Below are 14,873 nucleotides of genomic sequence, written 5' to 3' on the forward strand. Positions count from 1 at the left end.
CAGCACCTCGCTTTCCCGATGCCGTTCCGGAGCCTTTAAAAAGGCAGTAAAGGGGGGCGCTTCTGGTGCCCACCGAGTCTCCTTGTTCACAGGCATCCGCGCCTGTGATTTTAGGGGTCCCCCACTTGCCATAGCGGGTCAGACCCGAACTCGTGGAGCAGTCCTCCTCCGGAGCTCGGAAAGAGGACCGCCATTAACGCTGGCGCCGACCGGAAGTAAAGGCTTTCTGGGAAATGATCTATAATGAGTTAAAAAGGTATTTAAGTATACCTTCCTTAAGAAACCAGAGGCCTTCCTTTTGGGCATTGTCGGCCAAGGGGTGTTAAAGAAAGATAGAACCTTTTTTATGTATGCAACAACAGCAGCAAGAATACTCATTGCAGAGCACTGGAAGACCCAAGATTTACCCACACTGGAAGAATGGCAGACGCAACTGATAGACTACATGGAACTGGCTGAAATGACTGGCAGAATCCGGGACCTGGGAGAAGAGACGGTGGAAGAGGATTGGAAAAAATTTAAAGACTATTTACAAAAACACTACAAACTGTATGAATGTTAGGAGAATGCACGATTGAAAGTAACACGGCAGCAGAAACTTTGTTGTAAAATATATGAGAATAAGTGAGGTTTAAGGAAATGATGAAATTTGAAGCAATATTATGTTTAAATCAAGCAGTTTAATTTATGATAAAGTTATTTAAAAGTTGGGACATAATATCCGAGATTTACAAAATAAGAATTGAAATAAGGTAATAAATTGCTGTCTATAACTATGTGACTGAGAATGCAGGGAAGGGAGATGCGGGGAAGTCCAAAGATTATGAAAATATGACTTATGAACAACTGTGTTTTATATGTATTCTTCTTTTATTCTTTGTTTATTTCTTAACTTTGCTTTGACTTTTTCTGTCTGTATGGTGATGGTATTTTATATGTTTGGTGGTTTGTTCGTTGTTTAAAAAATTGCAATAAATATTTTATTTTTTTTTAAAAAAGAATTCCTTAACGGACAACCTTCGCCTCGCCTCTCTGCGCGGAAGCCTTCTGCGCAGAGTGGGCGTGCCGAGTGGTGGTCCTCCACCCTCCTCACTGACTTCACTGGAAGAGTCTCGGAGCCTCACGTCCGAGCTGCTCTCTGCCTCTCCCTTCTTCCTGGTGTCACCTGGACTTCCTTCCCCAGATGACGTTCTCTCTCTTCCCTTACTTGTCCCCTCTCCTGCAGAGTCCGGGAGCCTCGCCTCTCCCCTCTGCTCCGATGTCAGTTCCCTGACAGTATGTCCACATTGTTTTTTGTTGGAGAACCATGTGGCAAAATTCCAAGAAGTGCAAATTTCAAAAGAAAGCTGCGTTTCAGTGTGCCTCTTGTTTAAGGAAGGGTGAATTGGGTCAGTTTCATGTTAAGGGAACTGAATTTCCTCTCCATCCCTCTGTTCATATTGAGAAACATTCTCTTTTGCTTTGAGGTTCATTTTTTTATGCTTTCTGGACTTTTTGTTTCATTTTAACTGGGATGTGGTCATTGTTGCCCAGGCAGCCTGTGCAAACACCCCTCTCTGAGCTCCTGGGAATGGGGGAAGGTTAGAATACAAATGCTGCAAATAAAACGAAAAAATGGAACCAAAAAAATCAATGAATACTATATCATATGAAGGCAAAGGAATGGGGAACATGGTCTTAGCATGGGCATAGCGAGGACTTTTGTTAGCGGGGCAGAAATGACATGATTGGTCAGTTAAGTATTTCTATTGTTTTATTTGATAGGGAGCAGCTGCCCTCTGTCCCCGCCCCCCTTAGCTATGCCCATGGGTCTTATGAAACAAAATGTGGTATTTTGGGCTTGTGGCTCTCCCCCCCCCCCCGGGCTGGTAACTTGCAAGGAAGGAGGACTTGTATTAGCAGCACACAAGAGAGAGAGAGAGAGAGAGAGAGAGAGAGAGAGAGAGAGAGAGAGAGAGAGAGAGAGAGGGAGGGAGAGGGAGAGTATTCTGCCAGAACCATGGTAATATGGAAATAAACAAGTCTGGTTCCACACTTGCATCAGCATCGCCTGGGCAACCTGGGAGCGAATTGCGACATGAGGCATTGTTTATGTTCCAAAAAGGAGGGGGTAGAGGAGGAATTGGAAAGCTGAGTAACATCCCCACTCCTTATTGAAATCTACATCCAGATTTCCATTCCATCCAGAGAAGCAGCATCAGCGGTATGGGTGACTGACACAACCAATTGCTACTTTGATTGGTAACTGAAATCCTAAGACCTTTGTTTGCTGTGTATTAGCATGATTAGGGTTAGGGAGCATAGCAATGCAAAGGCCAGTTGCCACCTCTCTTAGAAACTCCAGAGAATTAGAAAGACACAGAAGAAATTGTTTGTATTCTCCAAATGCTGCCCCACAGACCATGCCACTACAAGGAGATGACAAAAGGCATTGTTTTTGTGCCCTGTATTTAAGTTTTATTCCCCACCCCCTCCAAAGTGCTCAGGGTGAGGGATCAGGCCTGGTCTCATGCTCTGGAGGTGGTGCTCCCTTCATTCTGCTCCTCTGTCCTGAAGGGCTCTGGGATTAGGGTGGACACAGTTGTGGTTTTCCGGGGGGAAGGGTCAGACTTATGCTTGGAATGTCTGGAATCAGTATTTTGGTACCTGGAAAAGGGCAGGCGACAGCTTACTCATGCCAAATATAAGCAGGATATAAATGTAAGAAAACAACTAGCTAAATAAATACTCCCCCTTCAATGCCATCTAGGTCTTCAGCTGGTGGGTCAGGACTTCCACCAATACTTCCACCATGCAAATATATGGTCAATGATGAAGAAATGGGTCCCCAAATGCATGTTACTGAAAAGGATGGAGATCCCTATCTAGCCTTTCGTCCATCATTGAATCACAGAACCGTAGAGTTGGGAAGGCCCATGAGTGTCATCTAGTCCAACCCCCTGCCATGCAAGAATCTTTTACCCAACATGGTGCTCGAACCCATGACCCTGAGATTAAGAGTCCCATGCTGCACCAACTGAGTTATCCTAGGTTCAACAAGTCTTGTGGCAGCAAATTCCACACATCAATGGTGAGTGTGCTTTGCTGCGAACAAATAAGAACGTAAGAACATAAGAATCTGTTGGATCTGGCCAAAGGGCATCTAGTTCAGCATTCTGTTCTCACAGTGACCAACCAGATGCCTGTGGGAAACCTGCAAGCAGGATCCAAGCACTCTCCTCCCATGTTTCCAGCAGCTGGTATTCAGAAGCAGGACATAGTCATAGAATCATAGAATCATAGAATCATAGAGTTGGAAGAGACCACAAGGGCCATCGAGTCCAACCCCCTGCCAAGCAGGAAACACCATCAGAGCACTCCTGACATATGGTTGTCAAGCCTCTGCTTAAAGACCTCCAAAGAAGGAGACTCCACCACACTCCTTGGCAGCAAATTCCACTGTTGTCCTGACTAGTTGTCATTGATAGCTTTATCCTCCTCTGTGAATTTATCCAGTCCTCTTTAAAAGCCATCCATTTTGGTGGTCAGCACTGCCTCCTGTGGGAGGGAGTTCCATAATTAAACTAAGTGTGGTGTAGTGGTTAAGAGCGGTAGTCTCGTAATCTGGGGAACCGGGTTCACGTCTCCGCTCCTCCACATGCAGCTGCTGGGTGACCTTGGGCTAGTCACACTTCTTTGAAGTCTCTCAGCCCCACTCACCTCACAGAGTGTTTGTTGTGGGGGAGGAAGGGAAAGGAGATTGTTAGCCGCTTTGAGACTCCTTAAAGGGAGTGAAAGGCGGGATATCAAATCCAAACTCTTCTTCTTCTTCTTCTAAGCGCTGTTTAATGGGGCTTTGCTTAATGCTATCAACACACATGAAACTATTTCCCCAACTCCTGCCTGCTGGTTCCCCTTGCATGTTTCTTTTGGTGTGTTTTCTACATGGCTATTTTGCTATTAATCATTTCTATTGTTTTCCTTCTGCTGTTTGGGATCGTGGTACTGTTGCTTGAGCTGCTTGCAATTATATTTTATGGTTGCAATTTCATTCCATGTTGTTCATTTTAAATTGTTCTGAGCTGCCTTGGGGACCTTGTTGTTGAAAGGCAGGCTGGGGGGGGGGGCAGTAAAATCAGGGGTCGATAAGCTTTTTTTTTTAGTGCAAGGGCCATATTTGATAACCATCTGAGGGCCATGTACCAGTGTTGAATGGGGTTAGATACAAAAACTGGGTGGAGCAACAGGAGGGACTCTTTGTGCATTAGGCTATAATCCAGCTCCACATACCCTCCAAGTTTCTATACCTACCCCTGCCCCCATCTTCATCCAGGAAAGCAAGAGGCTTTGATCTCACATTCCAGCCAGGCAAAAGCACTTGAAGAGGGCACAAAGCAGGGGCAGGGAGGCTTGTGACCTGGAGAGAGTGCTAATGGTCAGAGAGAGAGAGGTCTGGTTGGTGGCATGTGGCTCCTGGGCTGAGCCTCCCATTCCTGGTTTAAATAAACAAAGGCACACAGACCTCTGGATTCACCCTCATTCCCTTAGCCCTTACAGTGCAGGGGCTGCAAAGGGGCTCTTCTCTGTCTGTTGTTGGACTAAAACTCCCATCATCCCATGGTGACTGGGGCTGATGGGAGTTGGAGTCCAACAAGCTCTTGGGATGTTGGCTACCCTGGCCTAGGTACATGCCGTTAAATCACATAAACAAGCAGCAATCTCCATTCTTTTAGCACTTATGGTCCTTATGTGGCCAAAACAGCACCATCTGTGCAAGACGGAGGGCTCAGCAAGCCTGGAGAAAACGGCAAGGTTTGAAGATAGGATAGGATAGGATAGGATAGGATAGGATAGGATAGGATAGGATAGGATAGGATCCCTCAGAGGAGAACACTCCCCCCTCCCCAAATAGCCCAATGTGAACTTAGCATACTTAGTGGAAATTGAATACTGTTTGGGGTGGGGTAGAACGGAGTAGCTGGAACCCTGAGCTGCAACACTCCATGGTGCAACATTTTATTGCAGGTTGGACTTGCATTCATTCATTTACTTTCATTCCCCAGAGCACTGGTGACACATACGACTCCCCACTGCAGTGGGCACACTCCAATGCCGACTTCCAGAGCCAAAGGTGCAGCTCAGCCTGTTAGTTGTCTTTCTGGTATCTCTAAGCATCCAGCCAGAGTGCCGGCCATCAAGAAGCAGTATGCGTCCATCAGTGCCAAGTATAAAGGTGAGCTGTGGGAATAGATGGGGCAAGAGAGAGAAGGAGATCAGGAATACAGAGGTACCCATATCTTTGCCAGTCTGGATGTGTTCAACAGCATTGTTGAAAGACCCTCTGGCATCTGGTTAGCCCCTGTGAGAACAGGATGCTGGACTCGGTGGCTGGCTGGCTTGATCCATCAGGGTTCCTTTTTTGTTCTTGTGGAAACCAAAGAAGGAAACTGATCTACATTTCTCAGTCACCATCAGAACTTTCTTCCAAGAGTACTGCTAGCATGCGAGACAGTGCATATTTCCTTGTTAATAAATAATAATAAATAATAAATTTTATTTATATCCCGCCCTCCCCAGCCGAAGCTGGGTTCAGGGCAGCTAACAACAATAAAATAATACAACATTCTAAAATCATTTCATTATAAAATTTATTCAAATCAAATTGATGGCAACCATTGGGCTAGAGTTCTGTGAAGATTGCCAAAGGAGGGAGTCAGGCTAATAATATTTTTTTTCTTTTGTTTTCCTTTTCCTGTGGCTGGTATGTCACCACTGCTGTTGTCCTACCAGGGTAACGCTTGTTTAAAGGGGATGAAGGAAGGGGGTTGGGAAAGTACAGGCAGAGCATAGGTGGTTGAGTAAAATGGGAAATCTTCTCTGGCTTGAATTATAGTCCGAGCCACAGAAGAATTCAGGTGCCTTGTAATGCTCACTTCCTATTGCAATGCAAATATCCTGGCCCAAGGCTAGCGAGATTTTACCAGAGGGAGAAGAAAAGTATGTTGTGGGACTTCCATCAGCCCCAGCCAGTCTGGTTCAATGGTCAGAGATGATGGGAGTTGCAGTGCAGCAACACCTGGAGATCAAACACATCCATTCTTAAGGAAATTAGCCCTGAGTGCTCACTGGAAGGACAGATTGTGAAGCTGAGGCTCCAATACTTTGGCCACCTCATGAGAAGACTCCCTGGAAAAGACCCTGATGTTGGGAAAGATGGAGGGCACAAGGAGAAGGGGACGACGGAGGATGAGATGGTTGGACAGTGTTCTCGAAGCTACAAATATGAGTCTGATCAAACTGCGGGAGGCAGTGGAAGACAGGAGTGCCCAGCATGCTCTGGTCCATGGGGTCACGAAGAGTCGGACACGACTAAACTACTAAACAACAACAACAACAACACCTAGAGAGCTGTAGCTCCAAAACCCAATATATTATTCAATATATTATTCAACACAATATATTATTCCATTTTGCCCTTTTACCCAGTGTGGCAGCTCATAATCTGCAAATGCTAATGGTTCCGGGTTGTCTTCCCATTATTTTATTCCTCCCCCCCTTGTGGTTCTCTTGCAGGGCCAGGACCTGGGAAGTATGGTAGGTAGCCTCTCACTGGCATTAAGGACCATGACTTCACCAAGTATGCTGAGCCAGCCTACACAATGCGTGTGAAATCCAGTGAAAGATGTAAGATGCTGACAAGTTAGGTTCTGTGTTATTTGGGTTTTCCCAACAGCATTAACTGACCCACAGGGTGAAGCTGGCTAAACAACTGTTAAATTTGCTGGCAAAACATTTGAACAGAGATTGACAACCTGTGTTTTTGGGACTCTCTAATTATCGGGGCCACAGTTGATGGGACCTGGGTGATCCATGATCAAGAGCTGGGTGGCTTTCCAAAGTTTCCATTCCAACTGGATCAATGGCACTGCATGTAGGGGGCTAATGTAGTTGTTTCTTGACTACAACTCCCATCAGCCCCAGTCAGCATGGTCAAGAATGATAGGAGTTGTAGTCCAGCAAGGGCTGGAGGGTCTTATACTGCTGATTATTATGGTTGCACAAAAATCAGGGTTCTCAGTTGTACAGCTGTGGACCTTAGTGGGAAGAGGATGATCTACACTTAAGCCATGTTGAAGGATAACAGGAATGGAGGTGCAGGGGGGCGGAGCTTAACATATTCACTGCTATCTAGCTAGTGGGTGCCTTTAATTGATATCGGATAGGAAGTCAGTCATTGCAACCAAGCTAAATAGCTCAGAATCCACACCATGCCTCATGCAGACAATTCTTCTTTCCTTTGCAAGTGATCTCGATCACGGAGAGTCCTGGGCCCTGCTACTATGTGGACCCAAGCATTTCCCGTCTAGGGATATGGAGACCAGTTTCATTCCGCATGGTGCAAGAGAGAAAGCGGGCATGTAAGTTGAAAGATGAGAGATACTATGATGGTCAAGATGGGGCTGGAGTGGCATCTGTGCAATTTTGTGATGAAAATGTTTCTTTCTCACCTTGTGCAAAGAAGGCTTGTTGGTCAATCCCTGAACATGAAAGAGAGGGAATGAAAAAGAATGAGTGTGAGTGAATGAGCAGGTGTGTTATGCATGAAAATGGATGTGTGGGAGCATTATGTGTGGAGCTGTGGTCTTAAACCACTGAGTCTCTTGGGCTTGCTGAGCAGAAGGTTGGTGGTTCGAATCCCTGAGACAGGGTGAGCTCCTGTTGCTCTGTTCCAGCTTCTGCCAATCTCGCAGCTTGAAAGCATACCTGTGCAAGTGGATAAATAGGTACTGCTCCAGGGGGGAGGTAAACGGCGTTTCCATGCACTCTGGCTTCTATCACAGTGTCCCGGTGCACCAGAATGCTGGCCACATGACCCAGAAAGCTGTCTGCTCCTTCAGCCTGAAGTGAGATGAGCGCCACACCGCATAGACGCCTTTGACTATGTATGTAAGGTCCTTTACCTTACATTTACCTTTTACCTGCATGCATGTGGATTTGTGTATGAATGACAGAGAGCAGGGGTAGACTTTGGTAATACGGTTTTCTAAGTGAGGACAAAATTTGGCACTTCCCCCAATATATTTTATTTCCACAGTAATTCCTTTTGGTACAGTTGCTTTTTAATGGGGTTTCTCAGTAGGTACCCACATGAATATAAGTATTAATTATTATTATTATTATTATTATTATTATTATTATTATTATTATTATTATTATTACTATTATTATTGCTACTACCAATATTATTATTACTATTATTATTATTTTATGCCCCCTTGGCTCAGCACCCTGAGCAGGGGAACAGCCTGCACTGCCCTAGATCTGGCACTACAGAGAGAAGCATATGAAAAAGAGACAGGTGGCCTCACCCTCTTTTTTTATCAGCCACACTCACTGTTTGTCCCAGCCCCACTGGTTTGCAGGCCCTGGAAGGTTGACTGCATGGGAGTGTTGTCCATAGGCTGTAAAAGTTTATTCACTCTTTGATAAAAAAAATATTTCTGAGTAGGGGGTGTCAAGAACCAGACAGGAAAACCAGCTATGTACAGAGACCTTACCTAAGTGGGCTGTTTGATGTGGGAGATTGTCTGGGGTGATATCAAAGTGTAGTTTAAAAGTGTCTGTGACGCCCATCCATCCCTCCATTCATTCCATGTGTGTGTGTGATCCCTATTGCTTTCCAGCTATTGGCCTTGACCGAGTGGGGCTGCTCTGGATAAAGGGGCATTCAAGGAACTGGGGGAAATATAGTTTTCCTGATTGGTGTTCCACCAAGTCAACTGGGTTGAAAAACACTTTTTACCATTAGGGTGTCTAAGTGTCCTACTTTACAGAGGGCAATCCTCTAGGCAAAGGGTTCTTCCATGTGCTATATATATCAATAGTAACACCTTGAACCTGGCCTGGTAGCAAATCAGCAGCCAGTGCAGATCTTTGAGCACAGGTGTTATATGCTGACAAGGTCTCACTCCTGCCAGCAATCATGTTGCAGCATTCTGGTCAATCACGCTGGAAGGCTCATCTTCCTGATGCCAAGGGACCATAAGATGTTGAGCATGTGGCTGATGAACGGACAGAAAGGAGAGCCACCAAAAACAGCATAAGGGAAAACAAGAGGGTCATGTTGCTTTAGAGTCATAATCTAGGAAGTAGTCTGGAGGGTACCTATGGAATTAACAGTAAATGACAGTGAATTGCAAGGGAAGATGTCATGGAAGAGATTAATAGCAGTGCACTCTTAACTCCACAGGTGATGAACTTAGTTGGAAAGGCTGCTAGAAGAGGAGATTGGAGGACAATGCCATGATTTTTAAAAGTGGGGGGGATTTTCAGTCAAAGCAAGGAGGATAGTGCCTCTTCCTCCAACATCCTCAAAATCACAACAGTTTACAAATGATTCAGCTTAAGAACAAATAGAATTCTCAAATTTAGAGAGAGAAAGAGAGAGAGAATATGCAAGGCTTGTCATCTACAAGGAGGAGCAGAGTATTGTAGCAAATACATGGGGAATGCTTTTCCCTTTCGTTTGAGAAACATCAATGGAAGCTTGGGATCTACTAATAGATCAATAAGTGGGGTTTTTTTACTCCTAACATTAGCAAGTAAAACAGCAACTTAAAAAACAAACAAACCCTGCATGGCAGATTGCTCCTTCTCTTTAAGCCTCAATGTTTCTCACCTGTCAGATTTTACATCCATCATTCCTGCCTCCTCCTGTGCTCCTGTAGGATATGATGTATCTGTTACAATATAGAAGCAATGCGGCCGCGAGCTGGTAGCTTGAAAGCAAAACATAATGGGAATGTTGGGACTGTTCCTTTTTTTATATAATAATTTTTATTACTTTTTTTACAACAGAAAAAAGAAAGAACATAGAAAATAGAAAGAAAAAAGAACAGAAAATTCAAACCATTTCAACAACTTATTTCAAATTTCCAACGGACTTCCCCGCATCTCCCGCCCGGTGCATTCTTAACAATAAAAATTATCAGCAAGTTATACCCTTGTTTCTTGTGTTTCTTTGTACTTTCAATTGCAATTTTAAGTTTAAATCCCTTATTTTCCATTTACTCTAAAAATATAGCATATTGTCGTTTTTACCCATTTAAACTTTGATTCTTTCATGAATATTATCCAATTTCTTATATAATCCACTCTCATTGCTGGGGCTGACCTTCCAAATCATACGGCACCTCACAGTTCATATAACTTATAATACTTTTGCAAATAGTCCTTAAATTTTTTCCAGTCCTCTTCCATCGCTTCTTCTCCCAAATCTCGGATCCTGGCAGTCATCTCAGCTAGTTCCATGTAGTTCATCAATTGCGTCTGCCAGTCCTCCAGTGTGGGCAAATCTTGAGTCTTCCAATATTTGGCGATAAGGATCCTTGCTGCTGTAGTGGCATACATGAAAAAAGTTCTATCCTTCTTTAACACCTTCTGGCCGACAATGCCCAGGAGGAATGCCTCTGGTTTCTTAGGAAAGGTGTATTTAAACACCTTTTTTAACTCGTTGTAAATCATTTCCCAGAAGGCCTTCACTCTTGGGCAAGTCCACCAGAGATGAAAGAACGTCCCTTCAGCCTCCTTACATTTCCAACATTTATTATCGGACAGATGGTAAATCTTAGCAAGCTTGACTGGGGTCATGTACCACCTGTATACCATTTTCATAATGTTTTCTTTCAAGGCATTACATGCCGTAAACTTCATACCGGTGGTCCATAACCTTTCCCAGTCCTCAGACATGATGTTGTAACCAATGTCCTGAGCCCATTTTATCATGGCTGATTTAACTGTCTCATCCTGAGTGTTCCATTTAAGTAGCAAGTTATACATTCTCGATAATAGCTTGGTCTTTGGTTCTAACAATTCTGTCTCAAGTTTCGATTTTTCCACCTGGAATCCTGTTTTTTTATCTAGCTTAAAAACCTCATTAATTTGGGCATAATGAAGCCAGTCTTGCACTTTACCCTTTAATTTTTCAAAGCTCTGCAACCTCCAGTTGTCTCCAATGTTTTCTATTATTTCCCAATATTTCGGCCAACCGGCCTCCATATTAGGTTTTTTCCGAGCCTTGGCCTCTATTGGTGATACCCACCTCGGAGTTTTGCTTTCTAACAAGTCTTTGTATTTTTTCCAGACCATAAATATTGCTTTTCTGACAATATGGTTTTTAAACATTCCATATGTTTTTGCCTTGTCATACCACAAATACGCATGCCAACCTAGCGAATTATTAAAGCCTTCCAGATCTAGGACATCAGTGTTTTCTAACAAAATCCAATCTTTCAACCAGCAGAAGGCCGCAGCTTCATAATATAACCTTAAGTCTGGCAGGGCAAACCCCCCCTCTCTCCTTTGCATCAGTTAATATTTTAAACTTTATTCGGGGCTTTTTGCCCTGCCAAACAAATTTAGAAATATCCCTCTGCCACTTTCCAAAACATTCCACTCTGTCCACAATCTGCAAGGCTTGAAACAAAAACAACATTTTTGGCAAAACGTTCATTTTTATAGCTGCAATTCGGCCTAACAAGGATAATTTCAATCTTGACCAAATTTCTAGATCTTTTTTAACTTCTGACCAACATTTCTCATAATTATCTTTGAATAAATTCAAGTTCTTGGAAGAGAGATTGACCCCCAGGTATTTCACTTTTTTAACAATATTTAGTTCTGTTTCCTTCTGAAACCCCTCTGTTTCAATGGTTGTCAAGTTTTTCCCTAACACCTTAGTTTTTTGTTTGTTCAACTTAAAGCCCGCCACCCGACCAAATTTCTGGATCAATTCCAAAACTCTTTTTGTACTAGATTCTGGCTCCTGTAATGTTAAAACCAAGTCATCTGCAAATGCTTTCAGTTTATATTGTTTCACTCCGACCCGTATTCCTTGTACCTGCCGATCCTTCCTTATCATATTCAGCAAGACCTCCAGGACTGAAATAAACAATAAAGGGGAAAGGGGGCACCCCTGACGTGTTCCTTTTTCAATCTGAAGTTCTTCTGTCACCACATTGTTCACTATCAACTTAGCTTTTTGTTCAGAATAGATTGCTTCTATTCCGTTCTCAAACCCCCTTCCCACTCCCATCCCTTCCAAGTTTTTCTTCATAAATTTCCAAGAAATATTGTCAAAGGCCTTCTCCGCATCAATAAAAATTAACACTGCTTTAGTGTTAATATTTGTTTGTAAAAGTTCCAGAATATCGATAATATTCCTAGTGTTATCAAACAAATGTCTACCTGGGAGAAAACCTGCTTGGTCCTTATGAATTACTTCATTTAATACTTTTTAAAATCTGTTTGCCAGAATATCTGCAAATATTTTGTAATCCACGTTTAGGAGTGAGATGGGACGGTAGTTCTTAAGTTGAGTCTTTTCAGTTTCCACTTTGGGTATCAATGTGATGAATGCTTCTTTCCACGTTTCTGGTGCCCTCCCTCCCCCCATAATCTGGTTACAAACCTCCAGTAATGGTTGTATCAAGTAGTCCTTTAACATCCTGTAGTACTTGGAGGTAAGTCCATCAGGGCCTGGAGATTTGCCTAGCTGCATATTCTGGATGGCAACCTCAATTTCCTGTTGTGTTATTTTACAATTCAAGATTGATCTCTTCTCTTGAGATAGTTCTGGTAGGCCATTGTCTTTCAAGAATTGTTCTATCTCAGTCAGTTCCTCGGGCCCTTGGGTGTACAGTTTTTTAAAATATTTCTGGAAGCACTTTCTAATTTCTCCCGGTTTCTGAATACTTTTTCCTTCAACTTCTAAATTGGTGACATAATTTAGTTTTTGTCTCTTTTTCAACTGCCAAGCTAGCAGTTTCCCACATTTATTCGCAGATTCGAAAGATCTTTGTTTCATTTGTTTGATTTTCCATTCCACTTCTTGGTTAATCAATTTCGTATATTGTGACTGATGGAATTTAATTTCTCTTAGAGTCTCTTTTGATTTTGGATTCAATCTTAATTTTTTCTCTCCATCTCTTATCTTCTCTAATATCTTGTCCTTTTTCCCATTCCAGAATTTTTTCTTGATCGTGTTTTGTTGTATCAGAAACCCTCTCATAACAGCTTTACTTGCGTCCCAGATTATTCTTTTTTCCACCGAGGTGTTGAGGTTAATTTCAAAGTAGTCCTTTAAAGCTTTTTGGGCCTTCTTTACAATCTCTTGGTCTCTTAGCAGGTTGTCATTCATTTTCCATCTGAAGGAGTCGGCAGTGGTAAATCTCATTTCCATTTTCAGAGCGTTGTGGTCGGAGCAGGTCTTTGGGCAGATTTCTACTCTTGTGGTCTTAGGTGCCAGCCCTCTAGTTGTCCAAATTTGGTCAATTCTTGTCCATGACAGGTGAGCCTCAGAGAAGAAAGTTCCTTCTTTACCTAGGGGGTTTCTCGTCCTCCATAGGTCAATCAAATCCATATTGTCAGTTAGTTCGAAAAAAGTTTTTGGTAGTCTTCCATCTTTAGTCAGATTCTGGTTCTGTGACTTGTCCATATAGGTAGAGACCACCCCATTCATGTCTCCCATCATGATGATGTTAGAATAGTCCAGATAGTCCAGTAATGTCTCATGAAGCTTCTTGTAGAATTCTGATTTCCCCTCATTTGGTGCGTAGATTCCTAAGATCAAAACTTTTTCTCCTTGGATTTGTATTTCAATTGCCAGGATTCTTCCTTGTTCATCTTTAAACAGAAATTTTGGTGATAAATTCTCTTTTGCATAGATCACCACTCCTCTCTTTTTAACTCTGTCTGATGAGATAAATTCTTGGCCTAATCTTTTGTTTATTAACACTTTCCTGTGAAGCCTAGTCACATGAGTTTCTTGCAGACAGATTATATCCAAATGTTCCTTCTTCAAAATATGAAAAATCCTTTTGCGTTTTTCCGGGGAATTTGCACCATTAATGTTCCAACTATACAGCTGCAGAGACATCCTGTAACAATCTGTTGTTGCTCTTTATGGGGCGTCTTCTTTCTTGTCCAAATCCGAGGGTGCTGGCTCTTTTCCAGAGTCAGGTGGTGGCCAAGGAGCAGCTACTCCTTTCTGCAGGTCTTCTCCGTGGTCGTGTAGAAACTTCTGGCTGTCCTCTTTCGTCCTGATTTTAATCTTCTTTCCTGTGTAGTTGAATGATAGGCCTTGTGGAAACTCCCACCTGTAAGGTATTCCGTTGCTTCTCAGAAGTCCAGCTAGATCAGTATAGTTAGATCTGAGATCTAGTAGTTGTTTAGGAATATCCTTGTAGATTTGTGCTCTTCTGTCCTGGATCTCAAGTGCTTTATTAAAATGTAGGTCAAGTAGTTTGTCTCTCTCCTGCTTGGTCCTTAAGATGATCAAGCAATCTCTAGGCCTGTCTTTCTTGACAACTCTTCCCAATCTGAATGCAGTTGTTATTTTAAAGTCTGTATCTTCCTCTATACCCCAGAATTTAGAGAATTCTGCTGTCAAAAAGCCGGTCAAATCCTCTTTCTCAATCTCTGGGATAGAGCGTAATCTTAAATTATTTTCCCTGTTTCTCAGTTCCACCATAGACAGGTAGGCCTGCTGGTCGGTGATGTGTTTATGTAGTGGCCTTACCTCTCCTTTCAATTCATCCACTTTCTGAATTGCTTGACTTGCTTTTTCGTTTGCAGCCTCGGCCAATTTCCGGTCAGATGTTGCGTCTTTTAAATTCCCAATTTCTTGTGAATGCTTAGCCACTTGTTCAGATAGTTTAGTAATTGAGGATGTGGCTAAGTCGATTTTTGCTGTTTGGTCATCAACCTTCTTATTCAAAATTGCAAATTGTTGTAGCATTTGATCTAGAAGAGTGTCAGATCCCCCTGCTGCCATATCCTTGCTTGAAAGCAAAACATAATGGGAATGTTGGGACTGTTCCGTGGGAAACAGAGGG

The 14,873-nt window shown here is 42.9% G+C and overlaps 1 pseudogene across 1 annotated transcript in view; it reads left to right on the plus strand.

Moving 5' to 3' along the window:
* The first annotated feature begins 2,091 nt into the window (after nt 1-2,091).
* LOC308578299 (protein CIMAP1C-like) overlaps nt 2,092-14,873 on the plus strand; it is a 28,443-nt pseudogene continuing 15,661 nt past the window's right edge. Inside the window, exons 1-4 of the transcript in view lie at nt 2,092-2,203; nt 5,043-5,212; nt 6,553-6,663; nt 7,284-7,397. The product of the transcript in view is annotated as a protein CIMAP1C-like (transcript). The remainder of the gene's footprint in view (nt 2,204-5,042; nt 5,213-6,552; nt 6,664-7,283; nt 7,398-14,873) is intronic.

This window comes from Podarcis bocagei, assembly GCF_964188305.1.
Source record: "Podarcis bocagei genome assembly, chromosome: W".
NCBI classification, from domain to species: domain Eukaryota; kingdom Metazoa; phylum Chordata; class Lepidosauria; order Squamata; family Lacertidae; genus Podarcis; species Podarcis bocagei.